This window comes from Oncorhynchus keta, chromosome 35, assembly GCF_023373465.1.
Source record: "Oncorhynchus keta strain PuntledgeMale-10-30-2019 chromosome 35, Oket_V2, whole genome shotgun sequence".
Classification (NCBI taxonomy): Eukaryota; Metazoa; Chordata; class Actinopteri; order Salmoniformes; family Salmonidae; genus Oncorhynchus; species Oncorhynchus keta.
Window position 1 is genome coordinate 26,782,980 of NC_068455.1, and position 6,000 is coordinate 26,788,979.

The following is a 6,000-nucleotide window of genomic DNA, read 5'->3' on the forward strand; positions in this document are numbered from 1 at the left end:
ACAGCAGGCCCAGGGAGGAGGAAGACAGACAGGCAGGGAGACAGACAGGTTCTTGGTGCTGTGTGTTGAAACAGCAGGCCCAGGGAGGAGGAAGACAGACAGGCAGGGAGACAGACAGGTTCTTGGTGCTGTGTGTTGAAACAGGCCCAGGGAGACAGACAGGTTCTTGGTGCTGTGTGTTGAAACAGCAGGCCCAGGGAAGACAGACAGGCAGAGGACAGGTTCTTGGTGCTGTGTGTTGAAGACAGACAGGCAGGGAGACAGACAGGTTCTTGGTGCTGTGTGTTGAAACAGCAGGCCCAGGGAGGAGGAAGACAGACAGACAGACAGGGGAGGAGGAAGACAGGGCAGACAGACAGGTTCTTGGTGCTGTGTGTTGAAACAGCAGGCCCAGGGAGGAGGAAGACAGACAGGCAGGGAGACAGACAGGTTCTTGGTGCTGTGTGTTGAAACAGCAGGCCCAGGGAGGAGGAAGACAGACAGGCTTGGTGCTGTGTGTTGAGACAGGGAGGAGGAAGACAGACAGGTTCTTGGTGCTGTGTGTTGAAACAGCAGGCCCAGGGAGGAGGAAGACAGACAGGCAGGGAGACAGACAGGTTGAAACAGCAGGCCCAGGGAGGAGGAAGACAGACAGGCAGGGAGACAGACAGGTTCTTGGTGCTGTGTGTTGAAACAGCAGGCCCAGGGAGGAGGAAGACAGACAGGCAGGGAGACAGACAGGTTCTTGGTGCTGTGTGTTGAAACAGCAGGCCCAGGGAGGAGGAAGACAGACAGGTTCTTGGTGCTGTGTGTTGAAACAGCAGGCCCAGGGAGGAGGAAGACAGACAGGCAGGGAGACAGACAGGTTCTTGGTGCTGTGTGTTGAAACAGCAGGCCCAGGGAGGAGGAAGACAGACAGGCAGGGAGACAGACAGGTTCTTGGTGCTGTGTGTTGAAACAGCAGGCCCAGGGAGGAGGAAGACAGACAGGCAGGGAGACAGACAGGTTCTTGGTGCTGTGTGTTGAAACAGCAGGCCCAGGGAGGAGGAAGACAGACAGGCTTGGTGCTGTGTGTTGAGGGCCCAGAGGAGGAAGACAGACAGGTTCTTGGTGCTGTGTGTTGAAACAGCAGGCCCAGGGAGGAGGAAGACAGACAGGCAGGGAGACAGACAGGTTCTTGGTGCTGTGTGTTGAAACAGCAGGCCCAGGGAGGAGGAAGACAGACAGGTTCTTGGTGCTGTGTGTTGAAACAGCAGGCCCAGGGAGGAGGAAGACAGACAGGTTCTTGGTGCTGTGTGTTGAAACAGCAGGCCCAGGGAGGAGGAAGACAGACAGGCAGGGAGACAGACAGGTTCTTGGTGCTGTGTGTTGAAACAGCAGGCCCAGGGAGGGGGAAGACAGACAGGTTCTTGGTGCTGTGTGTTGAAACAGCAGGCCCAGGGAGGAGGAAGACAGACAGGCAGGGAGACAGACAGGTTCTTGGTGCTGTGTGTTGAAACAGCAGGCCCAGGGAGGAGGAAGACAGAGCGTAGGCACACAGCAAACCTTTTTGTTGAAGTTTTACTTGTTTTCACCTACACACACACACTTCACCACACTTATATTACCCTCGGGTTCAGTGGACCCGAACACCACATATGTAATATAAATGTGTAGGTGGGTGCACAGTGGGCACTCAATGAAAATGTGTTCTTTTACATGTTTTTCACAGAAAATGGGCCAAGGCCTATGGTTGAAAAAGTTATTAATAGTATAATTTTTATTTGAGTAAACATTGAAAATGAGTCCCAAGGACCCACAACACCACACAAAGGATAAATATCTTCAATAAAATATTGGTTAATGTCAATTTTATGTCGAGCTCACACAGGGCTGACTGCTTGTGAATATTGCCAGCAGACAGTTTTGATTGTCTGCAAAATAGGGTTCAGGACTTGAGGCCAGTCTGCCCTCTAGTGGAGTGCTCTGACTTACTTTCAGTCTTTCCACGGAGTTGCATCATCTCAAGATGTCATTGTTCCCTCTGCTCTAGACAATTGTTAAACAGAATAAATCACTCAATACATTCATAGAAAATGGTATAGTAACACTGTAACTGCACTCTGTATCAAAATATATACACTACGGTTCAAAAGTTTGGGGTCACTTGGAAAAATTACTTTTTTTGTCCATTAAAGTTACATCAAATTGACCAGGAATACAGTGTAGACATTGTTAATGTTGTAAATGACTATTGTAGCTGGAATGGAATATCTACATAGGTGTACAGAGGCCCATTATTAGCAACCATCACTCCTGTGTTCCAATGGCAATTGTGTGTGCTAATCAAAGTTGATCATTTTAAAAGGCTAATTGATCATTAGAAATCCCTTTTGCAATTATGTTAGCACAGCTGAAAACTGTTGCCCTGATTAAATAAGCAATAAAACTTGCCTTCTTTAGACTAGTTGAGTATCTGGAGCATCAGCATTTGTGGGTTCGATTACAGGCTCAAAATGGCCAGGAACAAATAACTTTCTACTGAAACTCGTCAGTCTATTCTTGTTCTGAGAAATGATGGCTATTCCATGTGAGAAATTGCCAAGAAACTGAAGATCTCGTACAACGCTGTGTACTACTCCCTTCACAGAAGCGCAAACTAGCACTAACCAGAATAGAAAGAGTAGTGGGAGGCCTCGCTGCACAACTCTGCAAGAGGTCAAGTACATTAGTGTCTAGTTTGAGAAACAGATGCCTCACAAGTCCACAACTGGCAGCTACATTAAATAGTACCCGCAAAACACCAGTCTCAAAGTCAACAGATAAGAGGCAACTCCAGAATGCTGTCCTTCTAGTCAGAGTTGAAAGAAAAAAAACATATCTCAGACTGGCCAATAAAAGATTCAGATGGGCAAAAAAACACAGACACTGGACAGAGGAACTCTGCCTGGAAGGCATACTGGAGTCGCCTCTTCACTGTTGACCTTTACAATTACAATAGACTTCTACATGTAATAATTTCCTTTAAACTGGGTAAACTTTGAATCAACAAAAAGATGGGTGCACTCTCACCTTTGTTGAGAGATTAGAGATGTTTATTTTTCACTGGTGAAGAACATGGTAAAGATGAAGATCTGTCAACTGTATCTGACCTGGCAGAACTCCAGTCCCTAAATGCACCTTGGGGTCATTCTCTTCCCAAGCCGTTTGGACAGACCAGTCTTCAAAATCCCCGTAAGCAAAAATGAATGATTCCTCCATTGAACGAATAAGAGTCTGCTTTTGGACAAGGATCAGATAATGGAGGAAATTGAAATGTATCCGTCCGTCCACATCCACAGATGCTCTCAACGTCTGGACAGATCAGGCAATGCTGTGATGATCGGAAGTAGCCTCAGTGACTTTACTCTCTCTATTGTTATGATTCCCTTATACTCTATATTAGGTTTAACAGAGGATATTACTGAAAGGACAGCCATGTCATTAACAGTTAACGATAGCCACAAAAACAGCGATATATGCATATAAAGAGAATTATACACACCTGATTAATAAAACAACAAACACGGTCCATAACCTACACATAATGCTAAGCCGTTGCTAGACTGTGACTGAACTCATTTGAAATATCCCTCTTACATTCGTTATTATTACATTAAACCATTGACTGTATGCATTAAACTCACAACACACTGTATTAGCTGTCTATATTTTGTTGATAGACAGCTAAATAGGACAATATTCCTTACTGGTAGCGGGTCTCTATAACAGATTACGTTTGAAAGAATCTGGAAGATGGTAAAGTACAGCAGCCTACTTCCTAATGTTTTGGAGCCGTCCCGATGACGAAACCTTACCTGACGCAGGTGCATTGACAGCGGAGAGCTACACCCAACTGAAACCGACAGAGGGCGCCCTAAGTTTTACTATGTGTGTTTCAGCCACTGTTGTGGTCAATCAAAACACATGTACTAATATCTGCAGGTGACAGAGTCAATTGTCAAGACATGACTAGGCAGTGCATGTTTTTGTGGCTATAGTTTATTGTAAATGACGTGGCTGTCCTTTCAGTTATATCCTCTGAAGAGCTCTTCCATACCAGTCCAGTCAAGCAATCAAGGACTATTACTGTGCGTAAACATGTATTTTCTTGGGAAATAAATTCACAGCTGACTCTTATGGTTTCACACAATGAGAACAATGACATCGGAGGAAATATTTATATCCATCCACATGGTTACAATGAAAACCACAGACTCAATTAGTAGTAATAGTACACACTGTTCCTCACAGACAGAATCTGACAAGACTCATGTGATTAGGCTTTTTTTCAAAGTCTTGTTGACAGACAGTATAACGAAAATTATTTTGGGCATTCCTCAACACCATTTTAGTCAAAGCATGCCATGGGAACTCAGAATAGGCATTCCTCAACACCATTTTACTCAAGGCATGCCATGTGAACTCAGAATAGGCATTCCTCAACACCATTTTACTCAAGGCATGCCATGTGAACTCAGAATAGGCATTCCTCAACACCATTTTACTCAAAGCATGCCATGTGAACTCAGAATAGTCATTCCTCAACACCATTTTACTCAAAGCATGCCATGGGAACTCAGAATAGGCATTCCTCAACACCATTTTACTCAAAGCATGCCATGTGAACTCAGAATAGGCATTCCTCAACACCATTTTACTCAAAGCATGCCATGTGAACTCAGAATAGTCATTCCTCAACACCATTTTACTCAAGGCATGCCATGTGAACTCAGAATAGGCATTCCTCAACACCATTTTACTCAAAGCATGCCATGTGAACTCAGAATAGTCATTCCTCAACACCATTTTACTCAAAGCATGCCATGGGAACTCAGAATAGGCATTCCTCAACACCATTTTACTCAAAGCATGCCATGTGAACTCAGAATAGGCATTCCTCAACACCATTTTACTCAAAGCATGCCATGGGAACTCAGAATAGTCATTCCTCAACACCATTTTACTCAAGGCATGCCATGTGAACTCAGAATAGGCATTCCTCAACACCATTTTACTCAAAGCATGCCATGTGAACTCAGAATAGTCATTCCTCAACACCATTTTACTCAAAGCATGCCATGGGAACTCAGAATAGGCATTCCTCAACACCATTTTACTCAAAGCATGCCATGTGAACTCAGAATAGGCATTCCTCAACACCATTTTACTCAAAGCATGCCATGGGAACTCAGAATAGTCATTCCTCAACACCATTTTACTCAAGGCATGCCATGTGAACTCAGAATAGTCATTCCTCAACACCATTTTACTCAAAGCATGCCATGGGAACTCAGAATAGTCATTCCTCAACACCATTTTACTCAAGGCATGCCATGTGAACTCAGAATAGTCATTCCTCAACACCATTTTACTCAAGGCATGCCATGTGAACTCAGAATAGTCATTCCTCAACACCATTTTACTCAAAGCATGCCATGTGAACTCAGAATAGTCATTCCTCAACACCATTTTACTCAAGGCATGCCATGTGAACTCAGAATAGTCATTGTAAAAGGAAGGGCCTGGTGGCAAATACGTGACAGCAAGTTATTGGCAAAGCATTCATGCCAAAACCCACTGGGCACACCAATCATTTCAACGTGGACGTTTGGGTAATATTTGGTTGAGGCGTTGATCAATGTGAGCTCAACCTTTATTCACCCATTCAAAATGACAGCTAGACCTTTGTTGAATCCCCAATTTCAACCAAATTCCAATGAAAAACAATGTCCGATTTTTTGTTTAGTTGTTGTCTAAATGTGTTATCACTACACTTTCAACCATTTAAAAGCACAACAAAGTTCAGATGGGAATACAATGTCAGATATTTTGTATTTATACACAACATTATGTATTATCACTGTGCTTCATCTAATTGCACATCCAAATGACCTGGAATGCAGTTGAGATTACATTAAAAGTGCATTGTGTCAGTGATCAATGCTCGTCAAGATTCTGAATAGATTATTACAGCAATTGTGAAGATTTCCACAGACCTAC